The sequence below is a fragment of the Meriones unguiculatus genome, chromosome 1, assembly GCF_030254825.1.
Source record: "Meriones unguiculatus strain TT.TT164.6M chromosome 1, Bangor_MerUng_6.1, whole genome shotgun sequence".
In the NCBI taxonomy this organism is placed as follows: domain Eukaryota; kingdom Metazoa; phylum Chordata; class Mammalia; order Rodentia; family Muridae; genus Meriones; species Meriones unguiculatus.
Window position 1 is genome coordinate 159,708,262 of NC_083349.1, and position 26,889 is coordinate 159,735,150.

Consider the following 26,889-nt stretch of genomic DNA (forward strand, 5'->3'; position numbering starts at 1 on the left):
TGCAGCCCCAAGCTTGCTTTAATTAGGCAGTCATAGATTTGGGCCTGAGTCCCAGGTTTAACACGAGCACTAAAATTAAAGGTACGCACCACCACACCTAGCTAATTTTGACTTTGGGGAGTTTCATTGGTTTTATGTGTGTGACTTCTTGCCTGTGTTTCGGCAATCATTCTGAGATAAGCACTCCGACCCCAATGAGCATGGAAGAGAGGAGCGGTCACTGGTGGCCCAGAGCCAGGATGCTCCTGAAAGGCTTCCATCATGTCCAGTTTATCTCATTTCAGACTGTAGAACCACAAGGTGGGGCAGGCCCCGGAGCAAGATTTTACAGAGGCCTACAGCAGTCGGCAGGTTGTTCAGGATAACGACCGAGTGTTAGATATTTCCAGATCGCTTTGTTCCAGGTCGCTTTAACTAGACCACTAAGTGAAGCAGTGAATCGGTATCTAATGATTTGTCTTTTCTGCCTTATTCGACTTTGTTGCCTCCACTTAATCCTCACAACACCTCCTGAGCCTATCCTGAGGGGATGGGTTGGTGCTCCTGGGTGTCATCGGCATTGTATCCCATTGGCTTTCTTTCGAACCTCTGGCCTGAAAAACTTTTTGGCATTTTTTTCACACTGTTCTTGACCGAGTAGCATAAAAACAGCATTTCTCAGTAAAACCCACATGCCTTCCTTCCCAGGAGAAATCAAGCCTAACCTTCTCCGGTTTTGGAGAGCCATTGCTGCCTGCTGCTGCTGCCTTTATCTGGCCCTGAAGAGTGCTTTCCTGAACACTAGTTGAGCTTTGCTTGACCCGAGTAGAGCCAGTTAGGTTGAACTTGTTCTTTCCCAGCATCGGCGGCCGTGGGCTCTGCCAGGGCCATTCCTGGCAGGACTAGTAAAATACCAGAGTTTTCTTGACGCTCAGGGAGGTAAGTGCTGCTGGACCTCACTTCCCCGGAAGCACGTCCAGTCTGTGGGGCTGGAGAGACAGCTCGGAGGTTAAGGGCACTGGCTGGTACATTCAGGCAGAATCCTGTATAAATAATAAGAAGTCAGGCTTGGTGCACGTCTGCAATCCCAGAACTCTGGGAGGCAGAGGCAGGTGGATCTCTGTGAGTTCGAGGCCAGCCTGGTCTACAAAGTGAATCCAGGACAGCCAAGGATACACAGAGAAATCCTGAACTCAAAAAAAAAAAAAGAGAGAGAGAGAGAAAGAAAGAGAGAAAGAGAGAAAGAGAAAAAGAAAGAAAGAAAGAAAGAAAGAAAGAAAGAAAGAAAGAAAGAAAGAAAGAAAGACAAAGAAAGATCCAGTCTGCAACTATCTCTCAGGAAGCAGGTGTCCATATTATTTTCCTCAGGTTTTCCCTTAAGACCCTTTATGGCTTAACTCCTTCTCCCTCTGTGGAAGTTCCCTTCCAGGCCCTTTCATGGCAAAGTTCACGTGTGACCAGTATTTAAGATAATGAACCTTTTTTTTTTTTTCTTCCCAGACAGGGTCTCTCTGTGTAACAGTCCTGGCTGCTCTAGAACTTAGACCAGGCTGGCTTCGAACTCACAGAGATCCACCTGCCTCTGTCTCTAGTGCTGGGATTAAAGGCCAGTGCCACCATGCCCAGCTCAGTATTTAAGTTAAGTTCCTCCCACAATTTCTTTTTCTTTTTTTGGGGGTCCTCTGGCCACTCATCCACAGGCTGTCACTAGCTGAGGCCATCTCCAAAAGGTGTCAGTCTGCTGTGCTGGTGTGGGCTGTTCCATCATAGCATGATGGGGTGCTAAGGATGAGCCAGGGCTGGCCTATTCCCAAGAAGATGAGAACAAACCCCTGGCCATGCACCTGTGAATCTCTGAGTTCAAGGCCAGCCTGGTCTACATAGTGAGTTCCAGGATAGCCAGTGCTACACAGAGAAACCCTGTCTGGGAAAACCAACATCCCAAACAAAAAAATGTCAACAACCTTTTAGCCTGGCACAGTAGTGGATGCCTGGAATCCCCCCATTGAGGAAGGTAGAGGCAGGCAGATCTCTGTGAGTTTGAGGCCAGCCTGGTCTACAAAAATGAGTCCAGGACAGCCAAGGCTACACAGAGACACCCTGCCTAGAAAAATAAAAATAAAAATAAAAAGAGCAAACCCTTGCAGGGGGCAGATGGTCATATTTATGGGCTCTGGGAATTTGCTCTTCAGACTACATCACAGGGTCTGAGAGGCTGAGAGGCTGAGAGGCCGTGTAGATGAGCATCTGCAGGACGAGGAGGGACACTGCTGCCATCGCCACTCCAAGGTCATTTTGAGATGGTTGGTTTCCGAGGCTCATCTGTGCCGGCTCTCCTGGCTCAGTCCTGGCTTGAGTCCCCAGCAGCTTCAATATGAGTGTGGGTGTATCCATGTCTTGCTTGACACCAGCAACGTTGAGAGCTGAGGAAGTGGGCAGTTTTTGTGCAGTGTCATCCAAATCCTTCAAGAACTACTAGAGATAGGGGTGGTGGTGGTGGTGTCTAAACATGATCTCAAAATGCACCCTACACAGCACAAGTGGCAGGATTCTGGCCAAGGAAGGTCTGTTTCTTGGCAATATTTGGACAGTGCTGGTTTTAAAAGCCTATTTATTTTTTCAGCTTGGCCTGAAGTTGGGAGGTGGATTCCGTGTGTGCAAGTTCTAAGCTGATTTTCTTTGTGGCAGGAAAACCCAGCTGAAACCTGCACATCACAACCAGCGAGTACTGGTGCTCTCTGCTCATGGAATGTCAGTCAAGTCCAAGTCCACACCTAGATGTTCAAATAAGCAGGACCACTGTTTTTGTGTCAGCGTGGGCTTGGGTCCTGCTTGGGATTGTTTTGGGCATACTGCAGACGGGCTTTGCTAGCTTGTTGGCTCAGTGTTGGCAACCTCAGACCACCAAATATCTTCACAGCGATTCTTTTTTTAAAGATTTATTTATTTATTATTTAACAGTGTTCTACCTGCAGGCATACATGCAGAAGAGGGCACCGCATCTCATCATAGATGGCTGTGAGCCACCATGTGGTTGCTGGGAATTGAACTCAGGACCTCTGAAGAACAGCCGGTGGTGCTCTTAACCTCTGAGCCATCTCTCCAGGACCCTGCGACAATTCTTGTAGGGAAGTTTTTCCAGTTGGGTTGTTTCATGAACTTGCCAGATGAGCCTGGGAGCTGTTATCTCTGGAATTATTTTTCTATATGGGGTCATCACCCAGCCCTCCTGATTGTCAGAATCCTCTTCATGGGTTGCTCATCTTTCTTTTGGCTTCTATTAGGGAGCTCTGGGAGCAGTCAGAGTATAAACACTGCTTCTTGGGGACTGCAGAGCTGTGTTTTCCTGGGCTAGGCCTTGGTGCTTTGTGTGAACTTGGCTGAGCATCACTGCCACCGCCCCGGGTGTGTTTGGAACAGGCAGCTTCTAAGAGCTTGAGGATTTGGTCTCTGTTTTGCCTTTTATTTATTTATTTTTGTCCCCTGAGGTATGAAGTTCCCTTTTTCCATATATGGCTGCTTTGTGGCTCTTAATGTTAGGGGCTATTCCCATGTTCTAGTCTTCAGCTCCCATCAGTAAAACGTTTCATATCTGAATTGGGGAGCAGTTCACCCTCTTAGACTTGCCATGAGAAGAAAACCTCTTCTATAATTTCTCTGCAATATTGGAGAGGCTCTCTTTTCTTCTTGGGCAGTTATGCGCCTAGAGTCTTCTTGGATGAGTGGAGAACCTGGCATTTTCCTCAGTGGCAGTGAAGATGCTGCTGGATGAAGAGGAGCAAGAGGTCTTGCAACTACCTTCATGCCTACCTTGTGGCACTGACAACGGATTGAGCCCCTCAGGGAGGCAGCATCGTGAGCTAAATGTCCAGCTCTGGCAAGGCAAGTGGGGTCTTCCTCAGTGTCTTCAGGCATGCTGTTCATGCAGGACTGTATGGGTCTTACCCCGGGAATGTGAAGATCAGGTCTGTATGAATCTTTTTACATCCCGTGCCTGGTCAGTTTCTATGACCGCAGATGACTGCCCATTCAGCTAAGACTTCAGCCTCATTGCATCAGACACCATAGTCACAAACAGGCTGTGGCTCCATTACAACCATCCACATTTATTCAGAAGTTACACATCCCCATCTTAAATCCCTAATTTGTCTTTTCTCCAGAGACATTTGAAGCCCTTTGAAGTTTTTCTCTGGAGACCAGTGCCCACCTCCAGTCAAACTTCAGATGTAATATTTTGCAGGGTGCTCAAGGCCCCTGCCTCTTCCTGCCTGTCTCTCTGGGGGTCTGTCCTTACCTGATCAGGACGTCCAGCCTGGTCTTGTTTCTTCTACTCAGAGACTCTGGTTCTTGGTCTTATAGTCCCCATGGTCCCTGGAAGGGGACCCTGAAATCCTGTCATCGGGGGTGCACTCTTCCAAGTTCTGAAGACTTAGTGTGCTGAGAGACGCAGGAGCAGCAGAAGCAGCAGTCTGTTGACCAGTTTTGTCTGGTGAAGGAGATCTTGCTGGGTCTCCAGAAATGTTGTGGGGCTCTTTCTGGAATAAGCATTCTGATACCAATGAGAATGGAAGACAGGAGATGTCACTGGTAGACCGGAGCTAGGATGCTTCTGAAAGGCTATTTACTGCTGGGGCCAATTTGCACTCTCTGTCTCTGTCTCTGTTTCTCTCTGTTTCTCTCTCTCTCCTGCTGGGATTAAATGCCTGGACCATTACTACTTGGCTACATTCTCACTTTTTACTCTCAAACCAAAGGCAAGCAAGGGAGATTTACAGAAGCCTATGTGACAGCAGGTTGTTAAGGGCAACGACCCATTGTTTCAGCTATTTCTTCAGGCCATTCTATTCCAGGTGGCAAGTGAAATCATGTTTGGCAAATAAGCAGTAGGACAGTGCTTTAAGTTATCACTGAATAAGTCAACAAATCAGTGTCTGTTGGTCTTTTCCGCCTTATTCCACTTCACCTGCAAGTATGTATGTGTACCACCTGCATGCCTTGTGACCAAGGAGGTCAAAAGAGGGTGTTGGATCCTCTGGAACTTGCATTAAAGACATAGCAATGTTATGCTCAGTTCGTGAGACCCATAAAGACCACCAGGAATCGACTCTGCTGCAAACACATGAGGGTTTATTTAATACAAGCTTGAGCCTGGGTCGTAGCAATCTCCCTGTTGAAGAGGAGGAGTGCAGCAGGGCAGTCTAGGGGAACAAGGTTTTTAAAGGGCAAAAAATACAAGCAGGGAGGAGGGGGGCTCTAAGCCGTGGCATTATAAGATTGGGTAAGGGAAATTGACGTTTGAAATGATTGGTTTACTTTAGGCATCAAGTCCAAAATGGTCCTGGGGATACCTGATCATGAGAAATGCCTGGAATGTGCTGATTAGCTGTTGCTAGGGAAGGGGTACTGTTGCTAGGGAGGGAGAGCATGAGCTAGGGGCTATCTGGGTGTTGGTTCTGGCCAGGCCCCTCTGGGCCAGTTTCCTAGCAACTGTATCTCTAGTGGGCAGGAAAAGAATGCAGTAAGGCTGGTTCTTCCCCGAAAAGGTGGCTGGACATGTCTCCACTTGTCAGGCCTTCGTTCAGGCTTGTGCTGTAAACTTTAATTCAATACCCCTCCCCAAAAAACCCCTAATTTTTAATTCTTTGGTCTCTCAGTAAGCTGTTATTTAGTTGCTATAACTGAAACCCAACTCCTTTTCAAGAATACCAGGTGCTCTTAACTGCTGAAGCCTTTCTCAGGCCACAAAGCACTGTTGTTCTTGCCTTGAGAATGGGTCTCACTATATAGTCCTGATTGGACTTGCACTTAGATATTTACCTGACTCTGCCTCCCTAGTGCTGGGATTAAAGGCTTGAATGTCCACAACCAGCTAAAGATGTATTTATATTAATGTATGCATGTATGTTTGTCTGTGGGTATCCATAGAGGCCATAAGAGGACATCAGAAGGCTGGAATTACAGAAAGTTGTGAGCATACTGACATGGGTGCTGGGAATCACATATTTTTTTTCAAAACAGGGTTTCTCTGTGTAGCCTTGGCTCTCCTAGACAGCTTTGTAGTCCAACCTGGCCTCAGACCCTCAGAAACCCACCTTCCTCTGCCTCCTTGAGTGTTGGGATCACACGTGTGCACCACCGCACCTGGCTTGGGAACCAAATTTTCATATAGGCAGAGAACTGGCAGGTAAAGCTCCCCAGTGAGACATTACTCCAGACACCCAGGGACCAATAAGGAACCAAACCCAGGTCCTTAAAAAACACGTGTTTTAAAATCATCAATACATCTATTTCTCCAGCTGCCATTTTCAGTTTTAAAAGTGTGTTACAAGGGCTGGAGAGATGGCTCAGACATTAATAACGAGCACTGGCTGCTCTTTGAAGGTTCTGAGGTCAATTCCCAGCATCCATCTAAAATGACATGTAGGCAGAATACTGTATAAATAATAAATCTTAAAAACAGTTGTGGTACAAGCTGGATGTGGTGGTACATGCTCTTCATTCCAGCATTGCAGAGCAGAGGGAGAGATCAGATGTTCTAATTTGAGCTCAAGGCCAGCATGGGTGAGACCCTATCAAAAAAAAAAATCTGTGGTATAGCAGATGGTGAAATGGCTCACTGGACAAAGGTGCTTGCTACTAAGCAAGGACTGGAGTTTGATCCCGAGTCTATGTGGTAGAGGGAGAGAGGACTGACCCCCCCCCCCAGGCCATGGGAATGCCCTCCCCAGTAAGCAAACGAATGCAATGTAAAAAGAATGTTTTAGTACCACACACTTGGCATGAACTCTGCTTTCAAAGCCAGGAGTCCTGGCCTGTGCTTTTCAGCCTAGGAGTTGCTGCCAGTACAGTAGGTAAAAGCAGTTGCCTCCAAGCACAACGAAGCGAGTTTGATTCTTGCCTCTGTGATAGAAGGCGAAAGCAGCACGTTGTCTTCTGACTTCGAGCACACTAATGCACTCTTGAATGTATGCATATTAAATAAATACATGCAATATAAAAAAATCTCGAGGAGACCTTTCTGAATTTCATCGGGGGAGTGGGAGGAGAAATATTGTAGTTGAGGAAGGCAGTAACTGGAGTGTAGCTGTTCATGAAGGTACTGTAGAGGGACCAGAAAGCAAGAGGGGGGCATGGACAGCAGTCTTTGCCAGTGAGGAGTGTGAGAAGGGGGGACAGGCTCACCACGGGGCAACAGGAGGTGAGGCAGGCAGGAGGGTGGCAAGGGGTAGTGGCGGGGACAACATGACACGGAGGGGAGGGTGAAGGGTCAGCTGGTCAGAGCAGACAGCCCCTGAGCTCAGCAGCTCACAAGGTAGGGTGCTGGCCCCCCGACAAAGGCCTACTTTTGGAGACTGGTTCTCTTTGTATGACATACATGGGATTGCATGTTTAGTCGTGCACCGGGAGGCCAGCGGCCTGTCTGTCTGGGGTCTTTATCACTTCTTTGGTCTGTCTCACTAATCCTAGAGCTAGCTAACTCTATTAGGATGGCTGGCGGATGAGACCCAGGACTGTCTCCACTTCCCCAGCTCTGGGATTACAGGCATGCACCATCATGCTCAGCTTTTTACAGAGTACAGATAAGCAGCCTGAATTCTATCCTGGGATAGCACATAAAGATGAAAGTACTTGTCTGACCCTGTGAATGCCTCTGACCTTCATACATTGTGTGCCTACAAACACCCTGACACACACACTCAGAGACAAAGAGACAGACACTGAGAAAGACTGAGAGAGAGAGAAAATTATCTGTCCGCAGGGGCTGCGGGGGTAGCTAAGAATTTAAAAGCACTTGCTGCTCTGGCAGAGGATCCGAGTACAATTCGCAGCACACACATGGAGGCTCACAACTATCTGTAACCTCAGTTCCAGAACATTCAACACCCTCTTTGGGCACCAGGAGGTGACGCACAGACTTATGTGCAGTCAAAACATACACATACACATAAAAAAAAAATCCATCTGCAAACCAACCTCAGGAAAACCGTGTTAAGATGTCCGCCACTTGGTGGCGCTGGTAGAACAGGCATATCATTTGGACCTTGCGTCCTGCTGTGTCAGATGCATCTCAGGTCTGTGTCCTCCTGCACATGGATTCGTTTACAAATCTTTCCTTAACTTCAGACTTTCGGTGAGACAGAGCTCTAAAATCCAAGTTAACTAAGAAGAAAAAGGCCGGATGTCAACCCGTGTCACCATTTGAGATAACAGCGGCAAATCCCTGCAGACATTCGACAGAAGAGGGAGGGGCACCGGGTGTTTGAGAGCTCGGTTCTGTCGTGGCGTGTGTGCAATTTGATTCGTGTGTGCACGGTCCTGGGGTCCGGCCTGGGACGCCCTAACGCCAAGCTCGCTTAACACGACGACGATCTATTAACCCCCAGGGGCCGGTGCCACGGCTTTGTCATCCGGCCACACGAAGGTGCGCCAGTACCGCAGGGCGAACCCGCTTCTCTCAGACACACACAAACGAGGGCCGGCGGGACGGCCCAGCTCCCCGACAGCGTGCGGCCGAGCCCCGGACCTCGGGGCGGCGCGGCAGCCGCGCGTGCCGGCCCGTCAGCCCGGCTTCCGCCAACGTGCGGGGGGCGGGGCAGCCCGCGCCGCACGGCGCATGCGCGCGCCCGGGAGCCGGCGCCGTCGTAAGGGCACACCCCTGCTCCGTTGCGTCACGTGATAACGGTCGCTTGGAAAAACCGCCGTCGGGGGGGTGGAAAAAGAATAAAAAAACAACAGATGGGCTCTCGTCAGGTGATACGGGACCACCAATAGGGAAAACGAGTCACGAAACAGCACCGAGAGTCGCTGTCACATGACAGGCGCGGAGGGCCCGCTGCGGTCACGTGACCCGCCAGCCCCGTGAGGGAAGCAGCCCGGCGTTAACGTCACGCGACGGTGCCGACGTCACGCGACGGGGCCCCGCCCCCGCGGCACGTTTCGTTCCACCCGCCCACTGGGGGCTGGGCCTAGGCCGCCCGCCCACGTGATGCGTGGGCGGGGCCCCGCCAGTCACGTGGCCCTGCATCTCTCTCCGGCGCGCGCCCGCCCGCCAGCTCGCCCCCGGCCCCCGGCTCCTCCTCCTCTTCTCGCCATTGCAGTTGGGACTGGAGCTGCCCCGGCGAAAACCGCGTGGCTCTTTTTTTTTTTTTTTTCTTTGGAGGGGTGGTTGCGAAAAGTCCGGAAGGCTGGTGGCAGGAGGGCGTCGGCGGCTGAGGTCGAGGGACCGGAACGCCGACAAGGTAAGAGGCAATGTGGCGTCTCCCGCCTCCGCCCCTCCCCCCAGCCCGGTCTCCCACTTGTCAGCGCAGGCTGGGCTGTGGGGACGCCAGTGACAGGGCTGTGGCTGCCCCGCCGACCCTCGCCTCCGCTCGGATCTTCCGCCCCATAGTGTCTCGCTCCTTCCTTCTCCTCCGGCCTCGCTCCCGCGCTTGGCCGTTACTCTCCCCCATTGTGCCGAGGAAACAAAATGGCGGCGGCGGTGCCCCTGTGCGCGCGCATCCGTTCTCCCCCTCCGTGGCCCCCTCGGCCCGGGCCTGGGCGCAGCTCTCGGGGGGTGCGCACTCACCGTGGCTTCCCCCCTTCCCCGGGCCGCTCACTTTCCCCGAGGCCGAGCTTTTGTCTGTTGCTTGGTCCCCGCGCACGCGCGCACGTGTTGGAACACACACCCCCTCACATCCAGAGGAACCACGGCGGGCGCAGAACGGACGCTCTCCTTCACCCGCTTGCCCTCTTTGTTCAGCTACATCCCTGCCTTCCAGGAGCGGGCTAGTTTCGTCTCAGTTCCCAAGGCGGGAAATAGCTCTTCTTTGTCCTGAACACGGTCCTGGAAATTCTTTCCCTAGACGATCGTTGAGGGAAGCATTTATGGGTTCATCGGGTTCTGAAAACCTGGATCTGTAGGTTTCCTCCAAATCACCCAAACTTGAGACCCTTTGAGTTTCCCGATCTTTTAGACCACGGGTTTTCGTTGATGGGGTTTTACAGGTTGTTTAGGCTCTGCCCCCAACCCTCAAAACGGTGTGATGGTTGGGGGCTCTGTGATCTGTAGATTGGCATGTTTCGTGCGTGTTCTAAATTTTCTTCCATTTCTTCAAGTAGTCGACTAACGGGACTCCACCTTAGAGAAGTCTACCATGCAGATAAGCGACTTGGGCTGTATAACGGTCTGTTTGATTTCCCCCATTAAGGATCCAAACGGGGAAAGAGTAAGCCATCTCTTAGTGAAATTGGTGCCAAGTGGCTGTTGGCGACACATCGAACCAGCAGTGAGGCCTTAGTTTCTGTGGGACGCCTTCCTGTTGGGACTCGAGTATTGTGAACGTATCTGTGCGGCAAAATTCTGGAAGTGTGATGGTGTCCCCATGTCCACAGGAAAAGAAGTGCCATCCTTCTTCAGTGTATTTCCTTCGGTTTTTGTAGGTGGGACCCAGTGTTGATAGATTAGCATTCCACTACTGTTGAGGGTAGCAGTCACCCAGCCTGTGAATGAAGCGTGGGGCACCTGAGCTGCCTTTACAGCCCCCAAGGAGAATGCCCACTGGCAGTTGCTGCTGCTCTTGTCCAGTAGAGGTGAGGTTTTTGCCCCTTAGCTGGCATTGTGGATAGCTTCTGGCTACCAGGTTTGTGAATGGAATCTGCATGCCCTAGGTATTGGCTGGAAGTGTGCAGTGCAGATTGGAGGCTGGGGATTGCCAGCCCTGTATCAGTCTCTATCTGCCGAGTTTGGACCAGCTTGGTATTACCCTCCTACAGCAGCTGAGAAGAGCCTGATTGTTTTCCATTTTTCTAGTGCCACTTGATGGATACCTGTAGGCAAGAGTTCCTTTGGCTCCTTTTTAGTATTGTTTCCTAGGCACATGTTACGGTGAGTAATCTGTGTTTGCTATTCCTTGTTTCTATCAAATTCTACTGGTCATTGACAAGACCGCTTCCTAAGGTTTTGCTTTTTTTTTTTTTTTCTTTTTTGAAGTAGTGCATCACTATGTTGTCTAGGCTGGCCTTGAACTTGGAATTCTTCTTTGGGATTATATTTGTATAACTACCACACCAGGTCTCTTTTTTCCTCTCCAGCATTTTGCTCTGTGGACAAGGCATCCATCCAGATCTGGTCAGGAGCTAGTGCAGGAGCACAGATGTGAGTTAGAAGAGTCTTATTTTGGACAAAGTCTTCTGGGTAGCCTCTTAACTCTTGGAGATCCTCTTGTTTCTGCTTCCTGAGTACTGGGATCAAAGGTGTATATCACCACATCTGGCTAGAAGTTTCCTCTTCCCCGGGTGGAGTATTACACTGAAGTCCTGCCTGGCCTCAAAGCGCCTGCCTTAATCTGAGTACAGGACTTGCAGTATGACTCTTTTTCTTGGTCTAGGAGAGTGATTATTTATTATTGTTGTTGTTTTGAGACTAGGTTTCTCTGTATAGCTCAGTCTGTTCTGGGACTTGCTTGCTCTTAGATCACACTGGCCTCATAGAGATCCATCTGCCTCTGCCTCCCCCAGATCAGAGATTAAAGGTATGTGCCACCACTGCCCAGTGTATTATTTTCATTATTTTTTCTTTCTGAAACAGGATCACTCACATGTTGTAGTTCAGGTGAGCCTAGCTTCAGGCTACTGGTTCAGATTTCCTAATGGCCGGGCTGCCACCCTGCAGGTGATCAAGCCGCTTAGGGGATTAGGACTTACTATTACTATTTTTTTATGTTTCATATATTTGGTGCCCCCCCCCCCCCTTGATTGTAGTAGTCATGGGAGAGAAAGATTTACAGTGGCTTAGAGTTAGAGCAGAAAGAGGCTTGACTGAAGTCTCCACAGTGGAATGAAGAGGGTTGTGGCCTCTGGAGAACTGAGCTGGACTTGAGTTTTGCTGTGTGCAGCCTCCTGCAGCTGTGTCTGAAGCTGCGGTGGTTGCCTCACCGCCCTGCTCCATTAGCTGAAACAGAAGGGAAGGGAAGGGTGTGAGAGCCTCATTTGTACTAAGTGGTGTAAGTACTAAATATTTCGGGTATGTTTGGGCCTTGAGATTTTTACAAGACAGTCTTAGGTGATTCTATTTATGGCAGTGGAAAGTTGGACACTTTTAAGTCACTGCTTAGTATGCATGTGGGTGTTTTGCCTACATGTATGTCTGCACCACATGTCTGCCCTAGTACCTGAGGAGATCAGAAAAGGGTGTTAAATCTCAGGCTGGAGTTATGGATGACTGAACCACCATGTGATTCAAATCGAATCCTCTGCAAGTACAAGTGCTTTAAAACTATGAGCCATCTCTCCAGCCCTAGTTTTTCTCTCAGTGAGTAAAGGCACTTGCTGCCAAGCTTAACAATTTAGTCGTCCCTAGAACCCACATGAAATGAGAGAACTCAAAGTTGTTCCCTGACCTGCACATGTCTGCTATAGTACGGGTATGCTCACACCACTTACACAGCAAACGAATGTAATAAAAAGTTAATAGAAAACACAGCTAGGTTAGTAGTTTGTTTCCTGTCTTGCCACTTGTGTGTGTGTAGGATTTTTGGGAGATGGTACCCAAGGCCTTGTGCATCATGTTCTAAACCACTAGCTATGGTTGCATTCCTTCAACTAGTTTGAAAAGAAAAAAAAAATTGTTCATACTTACTTTTGTTCTTTGAGGTAGGGTTTCTCTCTGTAGACCTGGCTGTCCTGGAACTCGCTTTGTAGACCAGGCTGCCTTCGAACTCAAGAGCGAACTCAAGAGATGCCTGTCTCTGCCTCCTGAGTGCTGGGATTAAAGACGTGCCTTATTTATTATTTATAACCCAAGGGTTTTTCTTTCTTTACATTGGAATAATGTTTTAATTATGTGTCTGTGTGTGTGGCTATGTGCAAATGAGTACAGGTGGCCAAGGAGGCCTGAGATATTTATTTGTTGGATTACCTTACAGCTGAAATCACTGGTGAGCTGCCCACCACCCATTATAGGTGCTGGGAATCAAATGGGTCCTATGCAAGAGCCCTGTGAGTTCCTAACAACTATCTTTCTTAAGTCCTCAAAGGTCTTTCCCCCCCCCCCTTTTTTTTTTTTTTTTTTTTTTTAGTTAGGGTCTTATTTCTTAGTCCTGGTTGACCAGTGACTTCTGTTCCTCAACCTCTAAAGTGATGTTCCTTCCTCTGCTGCTGAGCTTTGGGTTTGTGCCACCTTTTCTGTCTTTTTCTTTCTTTGACATAGCTATGGCTGTCCTGGGACTTGTTATGTAGATGAAGCTGACCTGGAATGAAAGGTGTGGGCTACCACACCCAGGCTTTCTTAAAAGATTTATTTAGCTTTTGATTCTGTGTGTGTGTGTGCGCGCGCGTGTGTGCGCAGGTGCTGTCAGAGGCCAAAAGATGATGTTGGATCCCCTGGAACTGGAGTTATATGGAATCTGACCTTATGTCCTCTCTGCAAGGGTAGCACATGCTTTAAACTACCACCTCCTTTCCTCCCTCTCTTGAGACAGAGTCTCACTATGTAGCTGTGGCTAGCCCAGAACTCACTGTGTAGACCAGCCTCGCCTCAAACTCAGAGAGCCGCTTGCCTTTGTTGAGTGCTGTTGGGATGGAAGGCGTGCCCTATCCCACCCACCCACAGAGCATCTTATTTTTTTGAGACAGTTGGCCTCCAACTCACAGTAGTTCTCCTGCCTCATTCTCCCAAGTATGAATACAGTCGTTGGCCATTATGTTTGACTTTGAAGGGCCATTGTCTTCTGGACCATCTCTAAGCACCAAGAATCATTTAATTTTGTATCCTGTCATTAGGGTGTGCTATTGGGTATGACCCTGGGTGGTTAGTATGAAGTGGCTCCACTGGCAATTTTGGAGTGCATGACTGGGTGCTCAGGCACGCTGCACAGCTGTCATTTCATCTTTGTGAGGTCTGGTTGCCTCAGCAGATGTGGGTGGATCATTGGTGTCTTCCAAGTTGCTTGCTCTGCTGTTGCTTGCTCTATGACTGCTAACACTTGGTTTCATCTCAGTGTCTGTATGTTTGTTTTTTTTGTGTGTGTGTGTGTGTAATTTTTTTTGTTTGCTTGTTTTTAGATAGTCTCATGTAGCTCAGAATGGCTTGCAACTTGCTGTGTAATGGGGACTGGCCCTGAGCTCTTGATACTCTTCTACCTCCCAAATTCTGGCATTTATAGCTGGCTGCCATGGGTACCTTGTGTGTGGTTTGTTTGCTTGTTTGTTTACTGGTTTTTCTTTTTTTTTCTTTTTTTCCCTTGAGACAGGGTTTTTCTGTAACAGCTCTAGCTGTCCTGGACTTGCTTTGTAGAGCCAGGCTGGCCTCAAACTCACAGAGATCTGTCTGCCTCTGCTTTCCAGGTACTGGGATTAAAGGCCTGTGTCACCACTGCCTGGTGCTTGTGTGTGCTTTTAAAGAATGAAATGCTGGGGGCTGGAGAGATGGCTCAGCGGTTAAGAGCACTGGCTGCTCTTCCAGAGGTCCTGAGTTCAATTCCCAGCAACCACATGGTGGCTTGCAACCATCTGCAATGGAATCTGATTTCCTCTTCTGGTGTGCATGAAAACAGTGTCTATATACATAAATTAAATAAATAGGTCTTTTAAAAAAATTGTGCATTCCAATAATTAAAATCATTTGAACAACAACAGCAGCAACAATATGGCACTGTGACTAAACAGCATCTAAAAAAAAAAAAGAATGAAATGCTGCTAGTTAGATTTGCTTCTGGGTGTACTGTTTGGGAGGTTTTGAAGGTTAATTCTTGTTTTCATTCATAATTTATTTAAAAAGCCTAAGCCAGATGACAAGGCTGTAGTCTCAGGAGGCTGCAGCAAAGGACGGTATGAGCCTGGGAGTTGGAGGGGAGTAGAATTAGACCCATTTAAAATGGTACAAGAGTGTAGGTGCAGAAATAAGCTGCCTAATTTCTGTGCACAGGGATTTGTGCAGTGTTGTAGGAGGGGGGTCTCCAGTCAGTATTCTCAGAGGTACTACAGGATCCCTGACCATAGCTGCACAACTAAGATGTGTATCTGCTGAGTGAAGATTAGGGGAGCTGGAGTTATTTTTGTTGTGTTTGCTTGAGTCTGTTGTTTATTCACTTAATTTTCTTCTGCCATTAAAAAATCAAACCCAGGGCCTTACACATACAAGGCGAAGATCTCATATAGCTCAGGCTGGCCTTGACCTGACCCTTCACTCCTACCTTCCAAATGCTGGTGACAGAAGTCCATAAAGTCCACGGGGTTGAAGGCTGAGACAGGATATGTCGTTTGAGGTTGGTCTGAGTTACCAAGTGACAGTCTCAAAAAAAGTGAGTAGGTACAGTGATCTGTTTAATCTGAGCATGGAGGAAGCAGAGGCAAGTGGATCTTGTGAGTTTGAAATCAGCCTGGTTCATAGTGAGTTCTAGGCCAGCTAGGGATACATAGTGAGACTTTCATCCATCTCCCCTTCCCCCTCAAAAATAAATAAATAAATAAATAAATAAATAAAATGGGGGCTTAGTAGTTAAGAACGCTTTGTACACCTCCAGGACTTTTTTTTTGGCTGTCATGAACTCACTTTGTAGACTAGGCTGGCCTCAAACTCAGAGATCTATGCCTCTGCCTCCCTGAGTGCTAGGATTACAGGCATGCACTACCGCACCTGGCTTTAGAGCTCTCTTATTTTGGTTCCCAGCACTCAGGTCTGGAGACTCAGTTACCTGAAAGTCAAGCTCCAGAGGTCCAACACCCTCTCCTGGTCTCCTGGCCTCTACTGGTACCTGCATACATGTGGCATACACAGCCACAAAAATGATAATTTTTTTTTTTTTTATGGTTTTTGAGACAGGGTTTTCCTCTGTAGCCCTGATTGTCCTGGAACCCGCTCTGTAGACGAGGCTGCTCTCTGTGCTCTAACTCACAGAGATCCACCTGCTCTGCCTCCTGAGTGCTGGGACTAAGGGCAGGCGTACCACACTCCTAAATCTTTAAGGAAAAAAAAAACAAAAAGTGCACCTGTGAGTTAGCTTAGAGGGCTAAAAGCACGTGTATACAAGCCCGAGCAGTAGGGGAGGAAAAAACTGACCTGTGCGTGTGCATGAATCCTCTGACCTCCGTGAGTGGATTGTGGAGCATGTGCATGCACTTAAAAAGAAATAAAATGCAAAAATACTGAGTTTTTGTTTTGTTTAATTTAGTTTTTTGAGACAGGGTTTCTCTTGTAGACCAGGCTGTCCTTGAATCAGAGATCCATCTGCCTCTGCCTCTGCTGGATTAAAGGCACACACCACCAGGTTCTGGAAGGCAGGATTTTCTACACACACACAAATAAAATATATATATATATATATATATATATATATATATATATATATATATATATAAACAGCCTAGTTTGCAGATCTCTGTGAATAAGAAAATGGGAAAAAAAAGTTACCATTACAGACAACCTTTCATAGTGTTGTTGGGGTCTGGCCCTTGTGTGTTCTTCCTTCTGGTACCCCTGGTTAACACCCCTCCCCCCCATGCTATGTATTAACAGTAGAACACAAAGTCTATTTGAGCCTTGTTTTTTTTTTTGTTTAAGAATCTTTATTATTTATACAGTATTCTGCCCAGAAGAGGGCCCAGATCTCATTATAGATGAGCCACCATGTAGTTGCTGGGAATTGAACTTGGAACCTTTGAAGAACAGCCTTAACCTCTGAGCCATTTCTCTAGCCCTTGAGCCTTGTTTTTTCTTTTTTTTAAAATTTATTTATTATGTATACAGTGTTCTGTCTGCATGTACACCTGCACCCCAGAAGAGGATACCAGATCTCACTATAGATAGTTGTGAGCCACCAAGTGGATGCTAGGAATTGAACTCAGGACCTCTGGAACAGCAGCCAGTGCTCTTAACCTCTGAACTATCTCTCCAGCCTTGTTTTTGAGACTACATCATTGTGAGGATTTGGTTGTCCTTCACTTGTGAGCCTCCTGCCTCAGCCTCAGATGCTGTAGTGAATGCAGGTACAAACCACCATTGCTTCTTACTCTGGATGAAACATGAGGCTGCAGCACTGCCAGGCGAGAGAAGAATGGAGTTACACATTCTGAGTGGCTTCCCTTTTCTTTTGTAAGGTGTAAGCTCCTGTGTGCACCTGTGTGTCTTCACCTGTGTATGTGTCCACAGAGGCCAGAGGAGGACATCACATTCCCTGGTGTATCACTTTTTTGCCTTATTTTCTTGAGACAGGGTCTCACTAAACCTACAGCTGTCCATTTCCGCCAGACTGATTGGCCATCAAGTACATGAGCTCTGCCCCCATGCCTGGCCATTGCTAGGGATTCAAGCCCTGGTGCTTGTAATGAAAAGTGCTCTTACCCACTGAGCCATCACCCCAGCCCTGCAATTCCCTTTCTGCAGTGGTTGGGTTTGAACCAGGGCCTCTTAATTTACTTTACCACTGAGCTATGCCCTCACCCCCTGACATTCTTAACATGGTGATTGGATTTGGGTGGGTAGTTGCTCGTGGTTACAAGTGGGATCCTTAGGCCCTGGACACTGTTCTTTGACTACACCATGGTCAGGCTATTATGCTTCGTGGCTTGTTGGAGCTACATGTGAAGATGCAGTTATTTTAGAGTGAAGATTCTACCACACTAGACAGGCATCCTCAGCTACTTGGGAGGCTAAGGGCTGGAGGATCTCTTGTGTCCATTGTTGGGCCCAGCCAAGGCAACATTCTCTTCCCCTCTCTTCCCCTTGTGTATGTTTGCATGTGGTGTGTAGGTGTTCATGCATGTGTGTACAAGGGAATATGGAGGACCAAAGTTGAAATCAGGTGTCTTCCTCTCTCTGTTTTACTGAGACAGAGCTTCTCAGTTGAACCCAGAACAGATCTGCTAATGTAGCCAGCCGTTTTGCTCAGGGAATCCCTTGCCTCCCAAGTGCTGAGGTTACAGGGCTGTTGTGTGCAATCTGAAACTCAAAGATGGTTCTCATGCTTGCACAGTCAGCACTTTGTCACTGAGCCTTCTCCCCAGCTCAGGACTCCATTTTATTAACAATGCTAACCCAAAGAATTGGGGTGTGTTTCACTTCTAGAATTCTTACCAGTTTGCTGAAGACTACCACCAGCACCTGTAGAAAAATGAAAAGGTGACCTTTTTTCGTAGGAAATTGCACCTATGTTAGCAACTAACATGGTTTGAGAGTTGGTTCTGTTTCCTTAACTAGAAGAAAGCACATTTCAAAGAAGTAAACTTAGTAAATTGAACACTAAAGTTTTTTTTTTTGTTTTTTAAAGATCTTATCTGGGCATAGTGGCATAAACCTTTAATCATAGAACTTGGGAGACAAAGGCAAGAAGATCTGTGTGAGTTACAGGCCAGCCAGGGCTATACAGTGAGTTCCTGTCTAACAAAGCCTGAGAATTCCTGGCCTTGCTGCAGGTTGCCTCTGCCTTGAGTACAGAAGTTACGGTGGTTTGCTCTCCCCTCTCCTTGCCAGCACACACTGGGAAGAAGTTTCCTTATACTCCCTTGGAGTTTTGTTAAATACTTCTGCAACACTGTGGCCTTTCTCTGTTCAGGAACAGTTGATAATTTTGCTGCATCATACTTCTAGTATTGTAGTTCTGAGAGTAGCGTAGTAGGCACACTGGTTTCTTCTGCAGCTCTGGGGAACAAACCAACCTACTTTGCCCACAAAAGGCTTGTGTACTGTTGCACCACAGCCACTGCCCTGTGTTGTCCTGACCCTTCTACCGCTCTGACCTAGAGCTGTTTCCTTTCCTCTTTGTGTTTATCTTTCTTTTAAAAAAATGTTGCTTTGTGTGTGAGTATTTTGCCTGCATATATGTATTTGTGAGTTGATATGTAAAGTGCCCAAGGAGGACAGAAGGCGGTGTCTTCCCTTGGAATAGACTGTTGTGAGCTGCATATGGGTGCCAGAAATTGAACCCTGGTCCTCTGCGAGAGCCATCTTTCCAGTCTTTGATTTTTTTCCCTGTCGATTTTGGGGATATTAAGGTTGAGTGCAACGTCTTAATATATGGTAGGCAAAGCTCTCTGCCACCGAGCAGTGTTCCCACTCCACCTTCTTTTTTTCTGGATCCGTTGTGTAACTAGTTAGCCTAGAACTCCTTATGTAGCTCTGGCTAGTCTCAAATTCGCTTTCCTTTGCTTCCTAAATGCCAGGAATAAAAAGGCTTTTGCCAGCGGGGTGCTATGGCTCATGCCTGTGACCCCAGGGAGGCAGAGGCAGGAGGATCTCTTGAGTTTGAGGCCAGCATGGTCTACAAAGCAGGTCCAGGACAGCCAAGGGTACATAGAGAAATGGGGTGTGTGTGTGTGGCTTTTGCCACCATACCTGACAGATTCCCCTTGAAGCTAGAGTTACTAGGGCTTGTGAGTTGTGAGCTGATCAATGTGGGTGCTGGGAACTGAACTCACTGTAAGGGCAACAGCTATCTTTTTGAGACAAGGTCTCTTTCACCTCAGGCTTGCCTTAAGCTGACAAGACTGCTTCACACCCAGCTCATAAAGGATGTCTTAATAACAAAAATAGAAGGAAGACCTTAAAAGGGGCAATCCTTCAAATTAGTAAGGTTTGAAGGTCATTATTGGTAATTCTTGATGGCTGTTGAAACTGGTGCAGGTGGAACAAGGGCCCCTTGAGAGAATTGGAATTGAGATTTTGGTTTTTAACTTTATTGTAAACACTTACCTTTTCTAATGTGTATTGAGTGTTTGCATGCATGTATGTATATGCACCCAGTGCACACAGTGTTTTCAGAAGCCAGAAGAGGACATCAGATCCCCTGGAACTGGAGTTGTAGACAGTTGTGACCTGCTATGTGGATGCTGGGAGTTGAGGCAGCCTTGAGAACTGTGATTTGCATGAGAGCTTTAGATCTCTTCAAGTGGCAAGGTTTGTCAGTTTCGACTGGTGGCAGCTGCCTGGGCTGCTCTCAGATTGTTTGGGGGAGTCTGTGGTGAAACCAAAGGTGAAGGAAGGAACGGCTGAGTGCTGTGCAGTGCTGTCAGCTTAAAGCCACATTTCCTGTAAGATGAGCATGCTTACTTCAGGACCACTTCCCATAGTGTCTGGGAAGGCTTGACGATGTCAGCGCCCCATGGGCTTAAGGCTTTGCAGTATAGACTTGCAGCCTTACTTCAAGAATAAAGGGACAGAACCTATTCTTCGTTTCTACCAATTGGAAGTTTGTTTGGTTTTTCGAGGCAGGATTTCTCTGTGCACCTTTGGCTGTCCTGGACTCCCTTTGTAAACCAGGCTGGCCTCAAACGCAGAGATCCGTCCACCACTGTCTTCCTGAGTGCTAGAATCAAAGGTGTGTGCCTCCAAGCCTGGCTCTCTTGAAAGTTCTTAATCTCCATGTCTCTCTTGTCTCTTGGCTTCTCAGGGAGGCTGGTTGGTGTTCTGGTGCCTGAGGTTGAGCACCAGTTCTAGATACAGGTGTGTATTTTGTATTGAATGATGTGGCAGGGCCTGTGGACCTCTTGCCAATTTTGTTTCTACCTAAGAATCTTTCATTTAAATCTGTACACCTAAAGAAGATGAGCTGGAAGGAGGACCCTGGGTAAGATGATCAATCCTCACTCAGAAAGGCAAACAGGACGGACGTTGGAAGGAGAAAACAGGAAACAGAACAGGAGTCTTCCACAGAGGACCTCTGAAAGATTACTTAGCATTGTATCAAAGCAGACACTGAGACTCATAAACAGACTTTGGGCAGAGTGCAGGGAATCTTAGGAAAGAAGGGGGAGATAGTAAGACCTGGAGAGGACAGGAGCTCCACAAGAATAGCAACAGAACCAAAATATCTGGGCACAGGGGTCTTTTTTTGAGATTGATACTCCAACAAAGGACCATTCATAGATATAACCTAGAACCCCTGCAAGAATGTAGCCCATGGCAGCTCAGTATCCAATTGGGTACCCTAGTAAGGGGAACAGGGACTGTCTGTGACATGAACTCATTTGCTAGCTCTCTGATCACCTCCCCCCGGAGGAGGGAGCAACCTTGCCAGCCACAGAAGAAGACAATGCAGCCAGTTCTGATGAGACCAGATAAGCTAGGGTCAGATGGAAGGGTAGGAGAACCTCCCCTATCCATGGACTTGGAGAGGGGCATAGGAGGAGATGAGGGAGGGAGATGCAGATATGGGCTCACAGAGATAGTGAGGCCTTGCTAGGTGGATCTGCAGCAAGCCTAGCTCTGACATTGTTAGAAAGAATTAGTCCTTGTGTTTGTTTTGTCCACCTCAATCAGGAGCCATCTCCATCATAGTTAAGTCTGAAGGGGAGAGTGCCCAGGAGAGTGCAGTGCAGGCCATGTGTGGTCATTGGCAGCCTGATAGAGCTTCCTGAGTCAATTTGTTGGGCTTATCAGCGGCATCAGAGGATAAAATTGGGCAGCCAATGTTGTCAAGGCATATTTTTTCTCCTCAGTGCTGGTTGTGGTGATCAGAAGTTGCTGGATGCTGGTGAGAAGACAGAATGCTGGGCTGCTGCCGTCCTTGATGTTGTACCCAATGAATATCTTGATTCTTGGTGGTTAGAGGAGGTTCATGTTTCTTTCCCCCTCTCTTCTTTCTTCCTCTCTCCTTCCCATAGTGTTTCAACTGTGTAGCCAAGGCTGGCCTTGAAGCCTGCCTTACTGAACGTGTACCTTTCAAGTGCTGGGATTACAGGCTGGTGTCACCACACCCAGTTCATGCAGTGCTGGGGTGAGAACCAGGGTCTCCTGCATTGCTGCTGTTCTGGTGCTCTCCAGCTGAGCATCAGCCACAGCCTCCAGAGTGTTCTTGTTTAAAGTGATCCCAGCACTCAGGGAGGCAGAGGTAGGCAGGGCTCTCTGGTCCACAAAGCAAGTCCAGGACAGCTAAGGCTACACAGAAAAACCCTATCTCGAACTGCCCCCTTCCACTCAAAAAAAGTCTTTCAATCTTCTGGGCTAACTGTCCTCTTGTACCTAAAAAGCATTCAGAATAGAGTGTAGTGAGTTGTTTTCCTCTTTTTGTTATCTTTTGGGGCTTCTAGTTTTGTATTTGGTGGTGCTGAATCCCTTTTATGTGTAGTTTTGTAACTTGTATGTAAAAATGTTCAAACAGACAAAACAGGTTTGCAACAGAGAACTTCCTGTCTGAGGAAGCACAGCTGAGGTTGCTCACTTACATCCTTATGGATGTGCTGGAGTCTTACACTGTACGCCACTGTACACCATCTGTAGGTTCTGTCCATCCGTCAGTCCTCAGAGTTCTCCCATTTTTATTTCCTTAGGCTGTGTGTGTGTTTGTGTGTTTGCTCACTGATAGATGCATGTGAAGGCTGGGGGCTAGTGTAAAGTTACCACCTTCAGTTTTTCTACCATAATTTTTGCAACATTGTCACTCACAGAACCTAGCACTTGCTCTTTCTGCTAGACTGAGAACTCCTAGCCAACATCAGGAATGTGCCTGTCTTCCCTCCCGGGTGCTTAACTGATGTGGGTGATGAGGGTCCACACTCAGGCCTCGTGCATTCACAGCAAGCACCTGGGCCATCTTCCAGTTCTTCATTTAAAAAGATAACTTGTTGTGTGTTTGTCTATGTTTGAGTGTAGTGTATGTGTGTGCATGCCTGACATGTGGGTGCAGAGGGCAGATGAGGATATCAAGTGTTCTGTCCACTCTGCACCTTATTTCCTTTGAAAAGGGCTTCTCTGAACGTGGAGGTAGGCTGGCAGCCAGCAAGCCCTGAGACTCTCCTGTGTTAACCTCGGGCAGCACTGGGATTTAAAGGTAGGTGCAGCCATGCCCAGCTTCTTGCATGATGGATTTTAAACTTAGGCCCTCATACCTGCATGGATACACATCTGCCCCAGTGAGTCATCTCTCCCAGTACCTCCAGTTTTCAGTTTCTTCTTCTTCTTCTTCTTCTTCTTCTTCTTCTTCTTCTTCTTCTTCTTCTTCTTCTTCTTCTTCTTCTTCTTCCTCTTCCTCTTCCTCTTCCTCTTCTTCTTCTTCTAGATTCATTTATTATTTATACAGTACTCTGTCTGCATGTATAACTGCAGGCCAAAAGAGTATACCAGATTTCATTATAGATGGTTATAAGCCACCATGTGGTTGCTGGGAATAATTTTTCAGTTTTTATGATGTATTTAAAACCAAGGAGCAGGGGTTCTAATTTGGGATGGTGTTTTCTTTTCTCTCTCTCTCTCTCTCTCTCTCTCTCTCTCCACAGGGTTTCTCTGTGTAGCCTTTGCTGTCCTGGACTCACTTTGTAGACCAGGCTGGCCTCTAACTCTCACAGAACTGCCTCTCTCTGCTTCCTGAATGTTGGGATTATAGGCATGTACCACACCATGCCTGTGCCTGGCTTGGGGTGTTTTCTTAATTTTTTTTTTTTTTTTTTTGAGACAGGCTATCATTAAAAAATTTTTGTATGGGTATTTCATCTGCATGTATGTGTACCATGTGTGTGCAGTGCTTGCAGATGCCAGAAGAGGATGTTGGATCCCTTGGATCTAGAGGTACAGGTGGCTGTGAGCCATCATGTTGGTACTTGGAAGTGAACCTGGGTCTTCTGCAAGAGCAGCAAGTGCTCTTAACTCACTGCTGAGCCATCTCTGCAGACTTAGATTGTTTACAGGTTCTTCTTTATCCCAGTGATATTTTATAATGTCTCCTAAGATGAAAAATGTGGCTAGAATAAATACCCTATCATTAAAGCTTAGCATCAATAGTTGTTATCCAAGGGCTTTAAGTCTTGTCCAGAACCAGGGCCACAATCTCTGCAGCAGCAACACTTGGGGCCATTGGTGCACCTCAGAAGTCTCTGTGGCCCCAGCCTGTGAACAAAGACCTTTTTTTTTTTTTTTTCCTCGAGAGGCTTGGATAGGAGACTTAATTTGATTTTTTTAAATTAAAATATCCATGTTATTGTGCATGTCACTCTATGATGTTTGGGAAGGGTATAAGTGTAGCATGACACATGTGATGATCAGAGGGCAACCCAAGGGGATTCCTTGTAGTTAGGTGGATTGAACTCAGGTTGTCAGGCTTGGGTTGTATGGCAAGGTCCTTTACCCACTGAGCCATCTCCCTCTCCCCTTGGCTGTTTTTTCTCCCTCTTTCCCTCTTTCTCCCTCCCCTCCCATTCTCTTTTTCCAGGATGCCGAAGCTGGTCCCCAAATGAACTCTAGTTGCAGCCTTCAGGGCATTGCGATTACATTACTGACTTGGGTCAACACTCTGGGCCTGTGTCCAAAGTATATTTATGTGTGGTCTATGTTGGTGAGAGTATATGCTACATGTATGCTGGTAACTGAGAGGCCAGAAGAGGGTGTTGGCTCTTCTGGAGCTGTATTCTTGGTAGTTATGAGTCACCTAATGTGGATCTGTATGGTCTAACTGGAATACAGACACTGAGGTCCTCTGCAAGAGCAGCAAGCGCTCTTAGCTGCTGAACTATCTCTCCTGCCTACTTCTGTTCTTTTGAAGTGACACGCAGTCCTTGTATATGCCATGTGGTGATTTTGAACTTTGCATGCACTCTAGCCCCAGAAAATCCCCTGGTGTTTGTATGCCAAGTGGCCTTTGCAACCATTCTTAACCCTGTTCTGAACTTGTCCTAGCATTCAAGTTTGGTTTTTGTTGTTGTTGTTGGACAAAGTCTCTTATAACCCAGGTTGGCCTCAACCTTATGTAGGAGAGGATGACTTTTTGCCTCCTCCTAAGTTCTGGACTTCAAGGTGTGTGTCAGCATGTCATGTTCATGCTGGGATGGAACTCAGGGCTTCGTGTGGAAAGCCTGTACCAATTGAGTCTTTTACACGAGGTTCCATGTCTCTGGCTAGACTTGCACTTGGAGTCTCAGTTTTTCAAGAGTTGGGGTGACAGGCATGAGCCATAACCCTTATAGCCCTGGGGATTTAAAGGTGGGTGCAGCCATGGGATGCTGGTGAGAAGACAGAATGCTGGGCTGCTGCCGTCCTTGATGTTGTACCCAATGAATAAAGGGTAAAGGGCCTGTTCCAGAGACCAGTGTGGGGTGAAGCCTTTGTTCTGGCACCAAATTGCATATGTAGGGGAGGAAGATTTCTCTCTTTTATAGTGGACTAGGTGATTAGGGCCCTAGGAACAGGGGACTAGTCTACCTCATCTGTCATTGACCTACCTTCTGACCTAGTCCTGACATAGAAAAGATGCATGATAAATACTTGTACTCTGGCTAAAATGCTCAATCCCCATCCCAAAAGGCAAAGAGGATCGATATCAGAAGAAGAAGAAAACAGGAAACAAGCTAGGAACCTGCCACAGAGGATCTCTGAAAGGCTCTGCCCTGCAAACTATCAAAGCAGATGCTGAGACTTATGGCCAACTGTTGGGCAGAGTGCATGGAATCTTATGAAAGAAGTGGGAAATGTAAGATCTGGAGAGGACAGGAGCTCCACAAGGAGAGCAGAAGAACCAAAAAAATCTGAGCACAGGGTCTTTTCTGAGACTCATACTCCAACCAAGTACCATGCATGGAGATAACCTAGAACTCCTGCAAGAATGTAGCCCATGGCAGTTCAGTGTCCAAGGGAACAGGGACTGCCTCTGACATGAACTGATTGGCCTGCTATTTGATCACCTTCCCTAAGAGGCCACAGAGGAAGACAATGCAGCCACTCCTGTTGAGATCTGATAGACTAGGATCAGAAGGAAGGAGAGGAAGACCTCCCCTATCAGTGGACTTGGGGAGGGGCATGGATGGAGAAGGGGGAGGGAAGGTACGATTGGGAGGGCAGGAGGGAGGGGCTTGTGGGGGGATACAAAGTGAATAAAGTGTAATTAATAAAATAAAATAAAAAGACAAATAAACAAACAAACAAATAAATATGGCTTTGGGGCCTGGAAAAATGCCTCTGTTGGTAAAGTTCCAGCAAGGAGAAACTGACTTTAGTCCCCAGAACAAGTTTGTTTGTTTGTTTGTTTGTTTGTTTGTTTGTTTTAAAGCCAGGTTGGGGGCTGGAGGCCTGGCTCAGTGGTTAAGAGCACTTGTAGCTCTTGGAGAGGTCCTGGGTTTGCTTCCCATCACTCAAATTGGATGTTCACAATCATCTACAACTCCAGTTCTAGGGGATCTGGTGCTCTGTTCTTACCTCCTTGATCACCAGGCATTTACATGCTGCACATACACACATTTGGCAAAAACACTTATACACATAAAATGAAATGAATAAACCTAATTACAAAAAAAGCCAGCTGGGCATGGTGGCACAGGCCTTTTTGCCTAGCACCTGGGAGACAGAGGCAGGCTGATATCTGTGAATTCTGGGCTAGTCTGGTCTACAAATCAAGTTCCAGGATAGCCAGGGCTACACAGAGAAGAAACCCTGGCTCCCAAACAAAACAGAAAACCACCAACCAACCAACCAAATAAAAAAGCCAGGTCTAGTGTCACTTGCTTGTAATCCCAGTTCTGGGAAGTGGTGACAGGAAGATTCCTGGGGCTCCCTGGATAGGAAGCCCAACTTACTTGGCTGACTCCATCTGCTGTGCCTGCACACTGCTACTCATAAGCATACACAAGGAAATGTGTGTTAGTATCTGCCTGTGTGTGTGTGTGTGATTGGGTCTGCTGCTGCCTGAGGAGGCCAGAAGAGGGTAGATTTACCTGGAACTGGAACTACAGAAGGGGTTGTGAGCTACCATGAAAGTGCTAGGAATTGAACTGGGGTTCTTTGGAAGGGCAGCACTTATGGCCAAGCTACCTCTCCAGCCTGCTTAAATGCACTTCACATGGAAGCTTCATGATCATGATTCATGAGATTTGACAAAGATTTGGCTTGATTGTTAGAGGTGTGCATGGGACTTGGGGTGAAATCTAGCTGCAGCTGATGTCTGACTCTTAAGCCCTTGGCATTTCCTGTGCCTGGCAGAATCCACTGGCTGTGCTTTATCAAAAATACCGTGCCTGGTG

At 47.4% G+C, this 26,889-nt stretch overlaps 1 protein-coding gene across 12 annotated transcripts in view; it reads left to right on the forward strand.

The window, feature by feature from the left end:
• The first annotated feature begins 8,985 nt into the window (after window positions 1-8,985).
• Window positions 8,986-26,889, forward strand: part of Ilf3 (interleukin enhancer binding factor 3) — a 41,565-nt gene continuing 23,661 nt past the window's right edge. For 4 of the 12 annotated variants that reach the window (XM_021643774.2, XM_021643777.2, XM_021643781.2 and 1 more), the window contains exon 1: window positions 8,986-9,218. The gene's annotated coding sequence lies outside the window, so the exon portion shown is untranslated. The remainder of the gene's footprint in view (window positions 9,219-26,889) is intronic. The other 8 variants (XM_060370374.1, XM_021643779.2, XM_021643778.2 and 5 more) reach the window with 5 other exon arrangements.